This window comes from Megalobrama amblycephala, linkage group LG3 (assembly GCF_018812025.1).
Source record: "Megalobrama amblycephala isolate DHTTF-2021 linkage group LG3, ASM1881202v1, whole genome shotgun sequence".
NCBI lineage: Eukaryota > Metazoa > Chordata > Actinopteri > Cypriniformes > Xenocyprididae > Megalobrama > Megalobrama amblycephala.
Window position 1 is genome coordinate 25,307,239 of NC_063046.1, and position 18,718 is coordinate 25,325,956.

Below are 18,718 nucleotides of genomic sequence, written 5' to 3' on the forward strand. Positions count from 1 at the left end.
ATGTCCATGGAGTAATTCTGGCAAGGTTCTTGTCTGACATGTCTGGAAAGTCCAGCTGTATTCATAGCAAAGAAGCACTTAATTCAAATGAGCTGATCTGAATTGCAAATAAAGCTAGTTTAAAAGGGCTAAGGTCTGTGGGTGCATGTGTCAGAGTGTATGTGTAGTTTGTGCACATGGTTTGTGTGATTGTGGTGTATATGTACATACATAATTTTATCTTTATATCTCGTCTTTGCATGTTTTCCAAGATGAAATGGACAGAAAGCTATACTTCACTTTGTAGCTATGAATGAATCCACTGGACATCCACTGGAGCATTAATTTGCTGCATGCTTGACATATATTGCAGTGTTGCCCTCTGAAAAAGGGTTTTTATTATTTCACCTGCTCCTTGTAGAGAGACACTGTGAGAAGTTCTTTTCTAATCAAAACGTAAATTGCATTGCATTGTTATCTTATGATGTGTATTGCACTCCTTGGCCCTCTTCTGTCAGTCCTCCACTGTACAGTTAAAAATGTACTGGAGTGCATTTGAAATTGCACCTTGCCAATAAAATCTAATATTTACTGATCCCCTAAAGTGTCAGTGTCATCTCAGACTGCCATTAAAACACCATTATATAACGCTTGGAGCAGATAATGATTACAAAATGAGAGCTGGCAGCTCACTGATATGCTAATAAAAATAATTAATAGTCATGAATTTTGATGGATTGGGCAATAATGTTTTTGTGATTGTTTGGATGGACTAACGGTTGCGGTCTTACTGTGGTAAAGAGAACAGTGCAGTACAAGCACAACAACATGCTAATAATAGAAATGATGAAGTCATGATCATGCAGAACAGTGAAAGGAAAAACAGAAAAGATGTGTGTTTTGATTTCTATGTGATAGGGTATAATGGGGCAGGATGCAAAGTCAAAGCAGAATCAATATAGTATTTGTACATCTCCAAGATGTCTGTTAAAGAGCACTTAATCTAGAAAACAACAAACATCTAATACACATCTTGTAAAAATCAGTTTACATTTTAAATAAAAAATATCTAACATCTGACAGGAAACGTTTGACAGACATATTGCAGATGAGCAAACACCCTTAAATACATCTTCCAGATGAAAACACACAAAAAGTTATCTTTATACAGGGTTACGTCTCCAAACAAACACACCACAGTGGCGTTATATTTCTGCATGGATAAATGTTGTTCGGTTGAGCGAAGAATTCAATGACTTACTCATAAAGACAGACAATTCAGATAAAGTAGTATACAAATAGTAAGAGCAATATACTATTCTGAATTCAGACAGTCACTTGTTTCATTCTTGAATTACTGTGTTTTGAACATATTGGAAACAAATCAAAATCTAGGTCATAATAACAGACTTGTTTTGTTCCTGAACTATATATGCATTGTTGCTGTTATTTGACATTTAAAGAATAGACTAATAAAACCCACCTGCTGGAATTTATAGCTGTCAGTTTTGCTTTGTAACAGCGATGTTTCCATTTGTGGCTCCTAATACAGTATGTTGGATGATGGATCACTGTCATCATCATGTAACATATATCTGAGTGTGTTAAAATGTATTAGTAACTGTATCTGGACATTATCTTAAGGGAAGCATATTACGCCTTTTCACACTATCACACATCCAATGTGATTAAACAATAATGTAACATCATAACAATGCTGACATGATTAATGCCGAAGCAAGCAGTTACACAGCAACCACATAAACTATGCACTGTAATCATCCCCCTCGTCAGCCTTCCATCAAGAGATTTCAAAAGTGATAAATAAAAATAGGCAGTTTAGCCATGGATTGCCTGTTAATCGTTTTGGCATTTTTGCTCCAATGTGCCGTGCATTTCTTCCAGAGTAGGATTTGCATTTGCATGTTAATGAAGGTTAAGGGCAGAAGCCACTAATTACAATCCAGCAAAGTTCTGCCTAATGGTCCACTAAAGACACAGCATAGTTCCCATAATTCCATTATGCAAATAGCATCAAGGGTTGGAAGCCCACAACCTGGGCAGACCTTAAAGAGACCCCATGTCTGGCATCTGCCAAATGAATACACACTCTCAAACTGAATTACTGTGGCTCGGCAGGGAGGCAGGAATACACTTTAATTCAAAATACTGAGTAAACATTAAAGCTTTGTGCTTCAAATAACAAAAAATAAAACCTCTCTTAGACAACTTGAATGTCAGTAAAAGCACAACAAAATTGATTGTATCCTAAACTTCTTAGCTGACTAATAGTAAATATTGTCAAAAGGAATGGAAGGAAATGACGGACAGACGGATTTATTTATTTGTTTGGTTAAATACAATTAATGTTGTTTTATACATACCCCAGACAAACAGTACACCTCTCAAAGGCCTGGACAAAATAATTAAGAACCTCCCCCCTCTCAAACACTGAGGAACATATGGCTCAAATTCTAAAGTAGCTTCAGAGACATAATGTAGGGTGGCATTGCCAGGGACTAGTGGATGTCATGGCATGACAGTCACTAAGCTAAGTCCATAACCCCGCGCATCTGCCTCCAAGAGAGAAATCTTTCATCTGAACAAGTCCATATGGCCAATTACGAGAGACATCCAGGGAGAATATTTTGCTTTATTATTTTTGTTACCTTTTAACTGCCAAGGGAACAGGTCTGCATAAAGTATGTTTAGGGATGGAAAGTCATGACAGTTTAAGGGTGTTTTATAGCTTAGGTGGAGAAAGGAAAAAAAAAAAAAAAAAAAAAAGACTAAAAGTCCTAGTTCTACCCTTGCAATGTGGAAAAGCAGGTCTTTCTAGCCATAACCTACTTCTTTTCGAAAATCTGAATGAATGATTGAACGGATAAACAAACAGAATAATGTAAATACAGTCAAATTTGACCGATTCAAAGCTTTAAACAGCAGCCACTTTTATTCATGATTTAACCTTGCTAGCAAAGCAGGGTGAACAAAGGACTTAACCTTGAAGCTAATGTTCTCTCTTTTTTCTTTCGAAAAACAAAAAACAAAAAACAAAATAAAACATCTGACCTAGCACTGCTACTGTCTGTTGTGCTTTCATGCATGTTTTTCAATGTTTTACAGTCTCACAGAGTCTCTTGTTATTCATTTATAACAAGGATATGAATGTGCAGTTGAACACACATTCAATTTTGCAGTATCAAATATAGCAGTGGGTTATTGAAAATGATGTAATACTTCCTGAGGACTTGGAAATCCTCTCTGGCCCAAAATGCAATAGCACCGTATTGAAGGGAAAGTCAAGTGCATGATAGTTTAGCTATAATAATTTAGATGAATCTCTTGCATATTACATTGTGTTACAACTCCATATGGTCACAAGTTTTGATTGAACACTGAAGTGCAAAGTCATACGTGCTTTAAATGTGCTTTTATTCTGGATTATTGCTTGGTTATCATAAAATAAATAGTTACAAAAGAGAGAAAAACAGCCCAAGACCAAGTGCTTATTTCCTCTCTTTTGACCAGCCAACAAGTGCTGGCCTTCAGAAACAGATGCTTTCACATCCTTGTAGGTGATAATAAATGAAGTATTCTCATAAAACTTAATAGTGATGTTTTTCCTTGCCAAACATCTAAAGCAATGTCCTTTTGTCAATGGTATCAGTGAATGTGTATGGACTGTAGAAAATGCCCTACCCTGATGACGATGGAATTAATTAGTAATAAAAAATGGCAATCAAAATCATTGGGATATCACAGCCAGTCCCTTCAGGTTAAGCAGTCGTGCAATTAAATCACAGATGCTCTAATAAAACAACATCACCTTGATTATCTCAAGGAACACACACTTGGGGGTGAAAATAGCTTGTCTATTGCAATCACACAAATGATAAATCCAGTGAGTGACAAACATAACTCATGGTGAGGATTGCATTAAAGTAATGTTGCAACTATCATGCAAAAGTGAAACCTCGTATTTGGGCTCAAAAAGCCCATCTCTAAGTAGCTTTTTACCTTGCAATTTAAAAACAAACGGTGTAACCTCGTAGGAATTTCCTTGGAAACAAATTGACAATAACAAAGGTTTTATCCAAAGTGATCTTGAACAAACCTCATGGAGTATGCATTTCACATTGTTCAAGGGCAATGTGTTTGAAACAATAAAGGTTCTGGTGTCATTGTAAACGACTGTGTGGCGCTGTCACATTAAAGGCAGCAAATGAAAAAGCAGGAGAAAGAGGGAAACGGCTCACCTCCCTCCCCTCTCGTCTGTAGTCTAACCACACATACTGTAGGTCTCAACTTGTTAAACCTGATATGTGATGCTGGGTGAATAGCAATGTGCTTACTCTCAGATGCTGTTGCTTGGTGCAATTCAGTGGAGTCATTCTCTATTAGAGTTGAGATGAAGAGGACTCGTCCTCTCTGACATTGACTCAGCTGCCATTATCATGGCTGACGGTCCATGCTAACAGTTCTCTCTCAGCCATAACATTTTCCCTCACTTTTTTTATTCTTTTAATATTTTGGTAATACATCATTTCTATTCAGTTGTTGACTATGTTTGCGGTATAAATGATCATATGCTATATCTTTATCTGAGATTATTTTGCATGCAGTCGGAGTCACGATTTGGAGAGCATGCTGATACCAAGATGCCGTAAAATATGTTGATTGATCTCAATGGAGTGATGTAAATGACATCAGCATGTGTGTTCAATAGCATAAAAAATTAGGTTATGATTGATTCTTCAGATGAGATTTGCCTAGGGCCCATTAAGCCACAGATCTGATTAGTGCATCTGTAAAATGGGCAACAGAACGAAAAAGCACTTACATTAAGCATTTTTTTAAACAACACTTTAACCCTTAAATGCATGAATGTTTCACCAACCATTCTTACATATTTGGGTCTTTAGTGACCCGGATCTATATCTAACACGGATGGATCTCTACCTGTCGAGATAATATAAAATTCCTCTGATATTAGAGTAACAATTACAGAAGAATAAAATTAAAGATATTTTGTTACCTTTTGGAGCTTGGAAGGGCTCAGTTTGAGCAGATGTTTTATGCCATCACCACTGTCCTCATCAGAGCTCAATTTCCAAGTACATTCAGCAAATGAGAATATGTTTGTTCAAAAAAAAAACATGTCATTTTCAACATCTTCAAAATCAATATTTTGATCGCTGATAGCTTCACCAGATCCATCAAGTGACAGTGACAGTCATATTTAATTTCTTTCAGTACTTGCTCTGCAGTAAATCGCTAAGCCCATTTCACGTTTTGCTAATGATACTTCCTATTCTTTCGTTTTCTGTCTGAATGAAACGTCACTTCATCATTGTGTATCAGACATTGCCACCTTGTGGAATAAAGGTGAATTGCACTTATTCAGTCATCAAACATTCAATTTATAGACTGATACACACCTCGGGTTGTTAGCAACCCTATACTATTTTTACAAAAAATGAAGGGGAAAATAGGCATTCTTTTATAATTTTATGATTTTTTTTTTATTTTTTTTATTGTTTATAATGAATTGATTGAGGAATACTAAGAAGGTTGATGTCTAACTTTAAAAAATGAATGGGGAGGATGTCCCGGGTCGATAAAGACCCGAGGTATGCATTTAAGGGTTAAATCTATACATAAAACATGATTTAACCTTGCTAATATATATTCTTTGGAGATTGATTCCTTACTGCAAGAGAGCAGGCAACATATATAAGAATAAAGTTTGAATGCTCTCTTTGAAAGACTTTAGCACATTCCCTAAAAGCTAATAAATGTATGCAGCAAATCAAATAATGTAAGGTATTACTTTCAATAGACAGGAAAGCAGGCTACACACCAGCGGTAATTCAGCAGTTCTTTCATTTGTGCAGTTGGAAATGAATCAGTGAAGAGTCAGTTATCGCGTGATAAGTTTAGCTGTAAAGAGATTAAGAGCTCTAGGCAGAGACGGAAGGCTGGATTAAATCCGCGTTAAACAACTTCTTGTGCGACTTCAGCGCTTATACAAATTCCGTGCTTTCCACCTTTTGTGCGGCTTCTGCTTTCAGGCCTCGAAAGAAGATACTACTCGCATGGAGCTAAATTCTACACAACGCTTGATGCCTTCTTTTGTCAGAGCCTTCTGCACAGCACTTTCATGCTTTGTGTCGATGGTACTAGTGAATCTTCTGACACCAGGTGCTTTTGGAGCTAAAAAATTATTGCTAACAGGACTCCCTCTAAAGATCAAATGGATTTTTAATAATGGCCTCCATACGACAGAGTCCAGAAGCAGGAAACCTGTTAAATGTGAGCCAGGTCACATCTCTCAGTGTCCTTTGTAATGCCTTAACCCTTCAAAATTGGGTTCTAATCTGGGCTCATCCAAAGCGCTTTCATATAGCTATCGAAGAGCTGGAGGGTAGCAACTTTTACACCCCCCAACACTTTAAGCCCCTCCCCCAAAGGACGGCTTAATGGTGTCAACGTGAGGGACGAGGTCTCGACTCTTGTAACAGAGCAAAATCTTAGTCCCATCATCCTCTCTGTGTGCTGTAATTGCAGGAATGGTGTCAGCACTCAGCAAGGGAAAAGAAAAGGGAGGGAGATGGGGAAGGGAGGGACGGGGGCAGGGGTTGTAAAGAAAGAGAGTGAAACGAGAGGCTCAGCTTCAATCCACTTGACCGAGCAGGTCAACGGAAATAAATGACTTTCCCCTGACCAAGGCTGGAGCTCTCTCATCCGCTGTGTCACTGCTGCCATATCCCTTCGTCAAGGACAGGAGGGCTCACTTGACTGCAGTCAGACAAAGATAAAACTGTGAAGCACTCAAAACACTGATTATGTTTCCTTCTCGCTGGCCAACTTCCCCATCAGACAGAAGTCATAGAGATGTTTTTTTTTTTTTTTTTTGGTTGTATAATTAACATTGAACACATGTGGTGCCGGCTACATTACAAGTCATGTAATGTGTGTTTTGTTTTGTTTTGTTTTTTGTTTGTTTGTTTGCTTTTTTTTGTGTTGTTTGCTAGTGGATTCTAAAAAGGCTGCCACATGCTGTGATCCACTCTGGAACTAAAAGGAACGTTTTTTTTTTTTTTTTTTTTTTTTAATTTGAGAAAAGTAACTAATTTCTGATTGATCTTCTTAATCCTTCGCCAAACGGCAACAACTCCATTGCAGAAGGTGAAAGAACAAGCAGTCAGATAAATGAATCCTTCTTCACATCTGGAGATGTAAGTGGTGTGAAATGTGTGAATACTGAGCAGATTTTTATCTTGTGTGCACCTTGTTCACACCACGCTGGAGGGAGTCTCTCCAGTTCCCACCTGAAAAGACCCTGGCAGGAGCAGGCGTGCCAAGTGGCACAACAGATGGCCCTCTGCTCACCATCATTTCCTCTCACACAATGCTTCGGGAGCACAGAGAACCCACTGGGAGAGGAATCAGCAGCCTTCCTCTATCTGTCCAACTGAACGAAACCTAGAAGCCTCTCCGTAAATCCTCATTATTTTATCAAAGTCTCCTTGTGGCTTCATGAGAGTTGAAGGACAAAGACTATTGTGTACCTGGTGCAGATACGCATTGCATTTCCTGACTCATTATCCATTCTGCAGTCCTGCTGCCAGGAAAGCTGATGCTGCTTCCATTTGGAGTGTTTTGCCCTCAATGCTCTGGCTGCCACATGTATAGGCTGTTTCATGGCCTGCCCGTGTACCAGATGGAACAGCTTTTTAGTTGCACACCTAATCTTTATTGTTTTTCATTCAAGCAAGCAGAGCTTGACTCATTTTCATATATCCTGGTATAGTTTCTTGAAATGACTCTAGCATTTGGTTAAATGGATAACCAATTTACGCATTTACGCATGCTCATGTCATTCAAAATGTGCATTTTATTTATTTAGTTAGTTAGTTATTTTTGGGAGTGTGAGTATCCATCCATGCAATTAATGTAAATGGAGTTATGTGTTGTTTGGATCCCATTGTTCTTCAAAATGTCTTCTTTTGTGTTCTACAATAAATAAATAAATAAAGGCAGAAAAAAAAGCCAGTTTGAGCGATGGTGGGTAAATCATGAAAGAATTTTTGTTTTTGGGTGAACTATAATTTTAAAAATGAAGGCTTTGCATAAAGGTCCGTTCAAACCAAGGACAATAACTATAACAATAACTGTACATTTTTAATAATCATTCTAATTCTATGAGAATAGGGAAGTTTAAAACTACGACCAAACTGCGGTGCACGCTGATGAAGAAAACACTATCATGTATTGGTTTGGATGCTTATACATTGTTATAGTTATCTTTGTGGTTATATCCCACTGTGTGAACGGGCCTTAAGTCCAAAAAAAGTTGGACTTAATTTAAGTCCAATGCCTTCAAAGGCATTTCTGGGATAATCTGCCTTCTTCAATCACAAGCAATGCATTAATTGTTGTTTGGTGTCCCGCATCTTTGCAACCATCTTTTTTCATTATATCTCATTGGATGCACCACAGGTCTGTGCCAAGTGGTCAGACTTTCTCCCAGATGGCGGTCATCTGCTTGCAGTATTCTCAGTCATCTGTTGTGGTGCATCCAGTGAATCTTTTGAAGCTAAGAGTAACCAAGTGAAGAGTGGCAGTGGATATGCATATGCTGTTTCATGTCTCATAATTTATGTATTGCAGAAACCACCAGGAAATTCATATTAATTAATCTTGTTGTTTTTTACTGAATCCAGACTAGAGTACTGTATGCTGAATTAGGGGTCTCAATCAATTACACATTTTACTTTAATTAATTACATGATTTGTTGTTTAACTGGAATTAATATATCAATATATTTAATGAGAAAAGCCATCCAACAATCCAACAAAGATACTTTAAAGACACTGCATTATGGTTGCAGACAAAAAGATTGAACAGACATCACAATACTAATACTAATTCATACAAAACTATTCATTCAGTCAAGTTTGTTAATTGATAGTCTATGGCTAGTTTCTCAGACAGGGCTTAGCCTAAGCTATGATTAGGCTTTAGTTCAATTAGGATATTTAAGTAGCTTTTATAAATGTACACTAGAAAAATACATTACTGGTGTGCATCTTGAGACAAAACAAGTTGCTTTCAGTTAAAGCTGCAGTCTGTAAGTTTTGCTTCTTTGTCACCATCTCTGTTTGAAACCTGTAATTGCAGTTATTTGTGGAATTATCATCTTTATGTGGGTTGTGCATCGGCAGTTGGAAGTATGACAAAAATAAGAATTTTCACTGGAAAATGTCATCTGAAGGAGTAAGTAACAAATCTGCCAGTTTTGTTCTGACCAACTGAGAAAAAGCATAAATAGCGCTGCAAATGGTGATTAAATCTAACGATCGCTTAGCTCGGATCATGCCAAACTGTGCAATGATTATTATTGTTATACTTTGTTCTCAAATTGTTAATGTTAACAACATCAGCATTGCATGACTATGTGTATTTAGTGTTAGCATTACCTGTAGATTTCAATTTCTGTAGCCATTCCGCAGTCCAAAGTTTTTTGCTTATGACTAGAGGTAAATCTCCAGTTGTCACTGATGATTGTCATTTGGACCTTTCTGGATTTCAGTCTGCCATCAAAATGATAAATTGAATTATTCCAGCTACTGTGAGAAAACACTAAATGATCCGCTACCAGTAGCATCCTCACATATAGGTTCTTTCTGTTTACAGATGTGAAGTAATGATGCAAAGACGAACGGCTACATGCTCGAGTTTCCCGCGAAAACCCACCAGTACCGACTTCATTATAAAATGTTATTACAAGCTTACTGTTGTGAATCGGGCTAAGGTAAGGAGTTAGTTTTGAACACTGACTGGTTATGTACTTGCTCAGAATTTTTTTTTTTTGATAATTTTTAACCAAAAAATGTTACGGACAGCAGCTTTAAAGGTGCCCTAGAATTAAAAATTGAAATTATCTTGGCATAGTTAAATAACAAGAGTTCAGTACATGGAAATGACATACAGTGAGTCTCAAACTCCATTGTTTCCTCCTTCTTATATAAATCTCATTTGTTTAAAAGACCTCTGAAGAACAGGCGAATCTCAACATAACACCGACTGTTACGTAACAGTCGGGATCATTAATATGTACGCCCCCAATATTTGCATATGCCAGCCCATGTTCAAGGCATTACACAAGGGCAGCCAGTATTAACGTCTGGAGCTGCACAGCTGAAACATCAGACTAGGTAAGCAAGCAAGGACAACAGCAAAAAAATGGCAGATGGAGCAATAATAACTGACATGATCCATGATATGATGATATTTTCAGTGATATTTGTAAATTGTCTTTCTAAATGTTTTGTTAGCATGTTGCTAATGTACTGTTAAATGTGGTTAAAGTTACCATTGTTTATTACTATATTCACAGAGACAAAAGCCATCGCTATTTTCATTTTTTAAACACTTGCAGTCTGTATAATGCATAAACACATCTTCATTCTTTATAAATCTCTCCAACAGTGTGTAATGTTTAGCTTTAGCAATGGAGCACTTTCAAACTCATTCAGAATCAAATGTAAACATCCAAATAAATACCATACTTACGCGATTAGACATGTTGCATGATGAACACTTTGTAAAGATCCATTTTGAGGGTTATATTAGCTGTGTGAACTTTATGCTGTTTATGCTGTTTAAGGCAAGCGCGAGCTCCGTGGGCAGGGAGCGTGAGGAATTAAAGGGGCCACAGCATGAATCAGTGCATAGTTAATGATGCCCCAAAATAGGCAGTTAAAAAAAAAATAATAAAAAAAAAAAAATCTATGGGGTATTTTGAGCTGAAACTTCACAGACACATTCAGGGGACACCTTAGACTTATATTACATCTTGTAAAAAAACATTCGATGGCACCTTTAAAATAGCTCAAACATGCATTTTAGTCCAGGACTAGCTTAAGCCTCGTCTCTGAAACGGGGGAATGTGCAGGGGAATGTAGCATGCAGTGGCTAAAAAATATGTGTCTGTGTACATAGGCTATATTTTTGCCTCTTTTCTGTTTTTAAAGTGCTTCACAACATGAACACAATTTTTAAGAAGCCAAGTTAGGGCTGGTATGTCAGTAGAAGCCTATAAACTAAATCTTGTCGAAGCAAATTTTCAAATAGGTGCTATCTTTATAAATTCTTGCCTTAAAAAATTCTTAAAATTACGCCATGACAAAACAACAGTAGTATTTGTAAAATGATGGGGGCTTGCTCGTCCACCATGACACTTGCTGTGAGAAATGTTTCAAGCGGAGTGATATAAACAGTGAAATGGTTCCCGTGGTGATACTTAGTAGAATATCACATGGTTGGAAAGACCTCAGCCAATCAGATTCGAGGACCAGAACTAACTGTTATTGTGTGTATATACAGTACATATTTTTAACTTTTTTATATATCATTATATCAGATGAAAATAAGTGAATTCTCATGTCCTGTGTGCTCATTTCCATTCAATTAATCTTTTCGATATAAATCTGAGGTCTGTCCTGTGGAGAATTATAAATCTAAGAAGGCTCTTAAGCGTCCTCTCTCGCCTGAGACGAATGTGTCAGTCAGCACTCTCAATCACACTGTGAAATGATGTGGGCTGATTACTTTTTTTTACTCTTGATTTATTTATATATTTATTTTTATACCATTAAATTTGTTTATATCAAAACATCATACGTGTGAGAAGAGATAGCGAGTGGGAAGACAGAGCTTTACAAAAAGTTCACAAAAACCCAGTCAGAAACTTTCTGTCATGGTTGAGAGGGGAAATAAAAGATTGAGAAAGAGTGAAAAAGAGAGAGAGAGAGACAGTGAGGGTGCAAGAAGAAAGAAATTCACCCGTTCTTTGCTTGGTGTGTAAAAGCCTCAGAGCTCACTGCCCTCCACTGTTTAGATTTAGGATTTCTACACAGCCCCAGTAAAGCGCTTTAGGGCTCTTTTCCCACTGTCGACAAACCCATGTTTCTAGGTCAACCCCTCCCTCTTCCAAAATGTTTTATGAGCCTGCATTAAATGTACACGTCCTTGTCTTATTTCATCTGGGAACAGAGAGAATGCAGCCACAGCAGTGCAGTTAGTTCCTCTGTCTGTCTGTAGAGGGCACATAAGGATGGAGAATGAGCCTGAAGTTTGAGGAAGAGCAGAACAGATGCTAAAGATAGCGGCCACATGCGATTTCGCAATTTGGCCAACATCAGTAGTTTTCATCTGATTCAATATGTCATTTGTTTACTATTTTATGGGAATATTGGTTTTAACAAGTTTCAATATAATAATGCTTGTACTAGAAAGCTGTCTCTCCATTCATACTGTAACATACCTTTCCACAAACTCATAAATATTAATGAGACTTTCAAAACCCTCTCAGCTATATAGCATATAGTCATTGCATAGCTTTGAATTCAAGCTCTTTCAGAACCCATTCAACAGCATACAGAGAATTATTCACTGTTAATATTTACCTTAAGATGGTTCACTCCCTCAAGCCTTGTTTGTTCCCTCAAGTGCCTGGGATGCTGCTTTGTGCCTCCTCATGAAAAGAACACTTTTTTTTTTTTTCTTCTTGTTTTGTTTTTTTCCCCCCTCAAGTGTCTGGCAGGCACAAACCCAATGCAGTGTTATGCCCATCAATATTAAAACGAGAGAGAGAGAGAGAGAGAGAGAGAGAGAGAGAAACAGGAATCTTTCTGATTGAATTGAGTATAACCCATCTTTTTATTGATGATAGCAGGTTTGGAGTTTTTTTTTTTTTCTTCTTTTTCTTTTTTTTTTTTTTTTCTTTTTCCTTCCTTAAACCCAAATATAAATTTCAAATGCAAAGAAAAAAAAAAAAGGATGCCAAAGTCACACTTAAAGTCATCATGAAATCAAAACTGCCAATTCTTGTTTCTATTTATATGCACATCATTATTTTTTAAAATTCTGTTCAAAAGGCACAGAATGCCATAATCATTAATCAAAATAACTTCCACTCCCTCTTGCAATGGCATCTCCTTTCTTCTCTGATGATGTTTACTGGCATGAGGGTGGGAAAATGACCTCTCCCCTCTAGCAACCAGTCACTCACATGAAATCACAGCATCAGCAAATGATAACAATCCAACAATCCAATCAATTCCTGACTGGAAACAAAATCAAGTCCCGCCCTACATTTCTGCCATTTCACAATAGGGAAGAAAAGATTATCGCAACTTCAGTTTCATGCCAACTTTAAATATGTCTGAATGGCACTAAATTGGATTTTTAAAAAATAATAACAAAAATTGCATCTGCAATTAATGATTCTATATGAACCTAAAAGAATATAAAATATTGATGCGCTCCTTGCTCTTATCCATGCATGGATGGGTGGGGAGTTCTTGCCCAGAACAGAGCCATACTGCCAATCCAAACTGTATGCTAATTGTCAATTATCTGTGACGAAAGTGGTCCCGACAGAAATGTCCTAGTTAATATTTGTTCCACAGAGGTGGGGTATACGTGCAGAAGTAAAGGGCCACAATGACTGAAGTGGCCATGCCAGGACCCCTGGGCCTGCTCATGGCACCAACACTGGCTACTGGCTCCTCCACATATACTGACACAGAAAGTGTCCAAATACATTTTGTCCTGATTTTGAACACAATGTAGCTATTGTTTTATATCTTTAAACCAAACAATTTTTTTTTACTCACTATATATATATATATATATATATATATATATATATATATATATATATATATATATATATATATATATATATATATATATATATAAAAGTTAGGACATCCTATTGAATTCCATGGTTTTCCATATCAGGACATAATAAAAAATCATCTGGTCCTTGGCAGGTCTTAAAATTTGGAAAATAAAACCTCAGATGAACAACAACACATAACATATTACACCATATCATTATTTATTTAACAAGATTAAAGCCAAGATGGAAAAGCCATGAGTGACAAACTAAGGACACCCTATGATTCAACTGCTTATAGATCCACTTTGAGCAGCAATAACTTGTAGTAATCATTTTTTTGTATAACTTTATCATGTCTCTCACATCATTCTGGATGAATTTTGGCTCGCTCTTCTTTACAAACATTGCTTCAGTTTATTAAGGTTTGTGGGCATTTGTTATGCACAGCTCTTGCCACAGCTTATCAGTCAGGATGAGGTCTGGACTTGACTGGGCCATTGCAACACCTTGATTCTTTTCTTTTTCAGCTGTTCTGTTGTAGATTTGCTGGAGTTCTTGTTTGGCCACACTTCAGCTGTCGTGCGTATGGCCTTACATTTGACTCTAGAATACTCAGAGGAGAGTTCATGGTCAACTCAATGACTGTGAGATGCCCAGGGCCCGTGGCTACAAAACAAGCACAAAATCATCAACCCTCCACAAGCATGTTTGACTTTTGTTATGAGGTGTTTGTTCTGATATACTGTGTTTAGTTTTCACCAAACTGTGAAAACCATGGAATTCAATATTCACAAGGCTGTATACATATAGATAGATAGATAGATAGATAGATAGATAGATAGATAGATAGACAGACAGACAGACAGACAGACAGACAGACAGACAGACAGACAGACAGACAGACAGACAGACAGACAGATAGATAGATAGATAGATAGATAGATAGATAGATAGATAGATAGATAGATAGATAGATAGATAGGTGGAAGTCATGGCTGGACAATTTCATGTTCATGATCACCCTGGTGTGCCAAAAAAATATAAATATGAATGGGAATATACTTCAGAGATATTTTCCTCATAACAAATTCTAGGGGTGCCAATAACTGTGACCAACATGTTTTGAAGAAAAACATTTATTTCATAATGTGATTTTCCCCCAACTTTCAATTCTTTTCCTTCAATGAGAGGTTAGATTTTTGCTAATTTTATGAATTAAAGATTATTTTTATAGTCATCTCCCACGTACAATGCGACGTTCTAAGGACCTTGCGCAACGTTCCCTAAAAGTTCTCTAAAGGTGACGAAAATTACGAACCTTTACAGAACATTCGGGACGTTCCTAAAGCATCCTCTTTTGGTAATGAAAGTGCTGCAGTTTAAGGTTCCTTATATCACTTTAGGGGGACGTTCCATTTTGGTTATTTTATGGTCAAAAAAGAACGTTACAAAGAGGACATTGAGGACAAAGAGGTTGGTCATTTAATAATGTTCCTGATATGAGTTTAGGTCCCGATAGGACGTTCTATTTTGGTTATTTTATTGGTCACGTGAGAATGTTACAAAGAGGACATTTAGTAGTCCCCTTATGTATTACTTGGATATATATTGAAATTTAATATACACACACTGTGTTTATATATATATATATATATATATATATATATATATATATATATATATATATATATTTTTTTTTTTTTTTTTTTTTTTTTTTTTTTTTTGATGCTGTTCACTTTACTTACACAATTTATTTTGATTTAACACCATTGTTTCTGGTTCAAATGTGATTGCATCATGTTAAACTGACTTGAAATGGTTACTAGAACTCACTTGATGTTTTCATTTTGAAATAACATGTTTCAGTCAAGTAACCCAATCAAGTAACCCAAACAGGAGTTTCACTTCCCATCATGCTTTGCACCAGGCTGAATTGGGAGAATAAATGTTGAAAAAGTGTTATTATATGCTTTTTTTTTTTTAGAAAGAAGAGAATATGGAGAGACTGCCTACAGTTTAATTTTCTATTATGTAAAAGTTTTTATTTTTTTATTTTTTATTTTTTATTTTTTTTTATGTTAGTGTTTTTTGGAGATTACCGTTGTGGTGAAGTGTTGAGCTTGTGCTTGGGTTGAGGACCTGTTAACAAGAATTGCTTTTTTTATATAACGAAGAAATTATTATGATAGTGCTTTGGATCAGACTAGTATCATTTCTAGACTGACAACCCTGAATGTCACAATTGTGAATAGTTATGTTTAAGGACAAAACAAAAGCATTGATAATCATAGGATTATACACACACACACTCACACACACACACACACACACACACACACACACACACATATATATATATACATATATATATATATATATATATATATATATATATATATATATATATATATATATTTATTTATTTATTTTTTTTTTTAATCGTGATTAATTTGTGAAATTAAGCATACACCATTTTTCTTGTTTAACACATCCATTTTGCCATCATTGCCTATATCCAGCAAAGTAAATCATCAGATTGAAGTGTGATTTTCACAAAACTGTATTTTTCAGGTACGGAAAATGAACTAAGTAATCAAATATAAAATAACTGCATATAAACTTCTTTGAATAATTAAATAAAGGTGAAACATTAAGTTACAAGAGTTCAGTCAAGAGTGATTTCTTTGTCTTTTGATTAACATTAAATGTGAACTTGGCTATGGAGCATATTGAGAAGAGTTTTATGAAATATCAGTCACTATCCCTGAATGCTCCAACTTTTATCATGGGTGATTTTAATAATTGTATATTGGAAAAATCAGTAAAGAAGATGTATGGGTATGTCACGTGTCCAACTAGGTATGAAAGGACATTGGACCAATGCTATGGCTCTATTAAGTAATAGCCTCTCTATTACCTCCTTTGAGTTCGTCAGATCATAATCGCATTCATCTAATTCTATGTTATACTACTGAACTGAAGAGGGGAAAAGCTGAAACAAAAACTGTGAAATCTTGGACTAATGATGCTATTGAGAGCTTACAAGGATGTTTTGATTGTACCATATGGAGTGTTTTTTTATGGATTCATCTGCTGATTTTGATGAGCTTAATTATGTGGTTAGTTCCTGGGTAACTTATTGTGTTGACTCTGTCATTCCTGAAAAAGTTGTGAAGATATATCCAAATAGTAAGCCATGGGTGAGCACCAATCTTAAGGGTCTGTTGATTAAGAAAAGAATGGCTTTTCAATGAGGGGATTTGCTTGAAGTTAAAAATGTACGGAAATTAATTAGACAAGAAATTAGGAGGGCAAAAATACGTTATAAGGAAAAAGTGGAGATTAAATTAACAAACTGTATGGGCTCAGTATGGGATAGTCTTAAATTAATGACGGGCCTAAATAATGGATGTAGAATACAAGTGAAAGTAACCGTTTATGAGCTAGATAGTGCCCTTGCAGAGAATTTTAATACATTTTATGCTAGATTTGAAGAGCAGAATGGTGGCATAAGCCATGAGTTCTATAACTCCTCTCAAGAGAGAAGTTTATTTGTTTCTTTTAATGTAGAAAATGTAGTCAATTTTTTTAAACAATGTAAAATTAAAGTGAGTCCTGGTCCGGATGGAATAAGTGGTAGGGTCCTGAAACAGTGCAGAAGAACTGGGTCCAATCTTTACTTATATTTTTAATTGGTCTTTTGAGGTTCAGTATGTACCAAAACTTTGGAAACAGTCGATCATTATTCCAGTAGCAAAATATAATTGTCCTAAAGGCTTGACAGATTATAGACCTGTCTCCTTGACCTCATTTGTAATGAAGGTATTTGAGAAATTAGTAAAAGAGGTATTATTGGAAAAAACTAAACCATTTCTCGACCCAATGCAATTTGCCTACAGGGTGGGGAGATGTGTGCAGGATGCAACACTGACCTTACTGGACCTGTTATATAAACATCTGGAGGGTAGTAGTAAACATGCAAGGCTATTTGTAGATTTTTTGTCTGCATTCAACACGATTTGACCAAACTTGTTGGTTCACAAGCTTAGGTTGAGTTTTTGGTGTGGATGCAAGAATGGCCGCTTGGTTACTAGATTTACTTACAAATATGTCTCAGAGGGTAAGAATTAATGGCGTTCTGTCAGGCCCTATAATTACATCTATTGGCTCCCCTCAGCGGTGTGTACTTTCTCCTATATCCTATACACAAATGAGTGTCATAGTCAGCTTGAGAATCGGTACATTCTTAAGTTTGCTGATGACACAGTTATTGTAAGTTTGTTGGTTGGTGAGGAGAGGGAACACGGGCCTATTGTCGAGTATTTTGCAAATTGGTGTTGAGAGGCTGGTCTACTTCTGAATGCTGAGAAAACCAAGAACATGTGCATTGACCTGCGGCGAAATCAGACAGCAGCTCCATCTACTATTGTCGATAATCATTTGATTGAATTGGTCGAAAGTTATAAGTACCTAGGTACTATTATCGATAATAAACTAAATTTTGCAGAGAATACCGATAGATTGTGTATGATGAGCCAACAAAGACTTTATTGTTTGCGGAAACTAGCTAAATTTAATATTGATAGGACATTGATGACTGCTTTTTATAAGGCATATATTGAATCGATTTGAACCTTTTCATCGATTTGTTGGTTTGCCTCTTTAAAGGTCAAACAGAAGAATTCTCTCTCAAAGGTTTTAAATAACTGCAGTAAAGTATTGGGTGTGAAATTGCCTGGGTTGTCAGATTTGTTTCATATTCAGGTGATAAAGAAAGCGCATCATATCATGTCTGATCTCACCCTCTTTATGATTAATTTCAGACCCTCCCCTCAGGATCTTTGTATAAGGTCCCTCTAGCTAAGACAAACAGATTTAAATTTTCATTTGTTCCATACGCTATCACCTTGCTTAATACAAATAGAAAGAGAGAGATTTTTTATTTTTTATTTTTTATTTTATATATATATATATATATATATATATATATATATATATATATATATATATATATATATATATGTACTATTAATGTTGTGTAT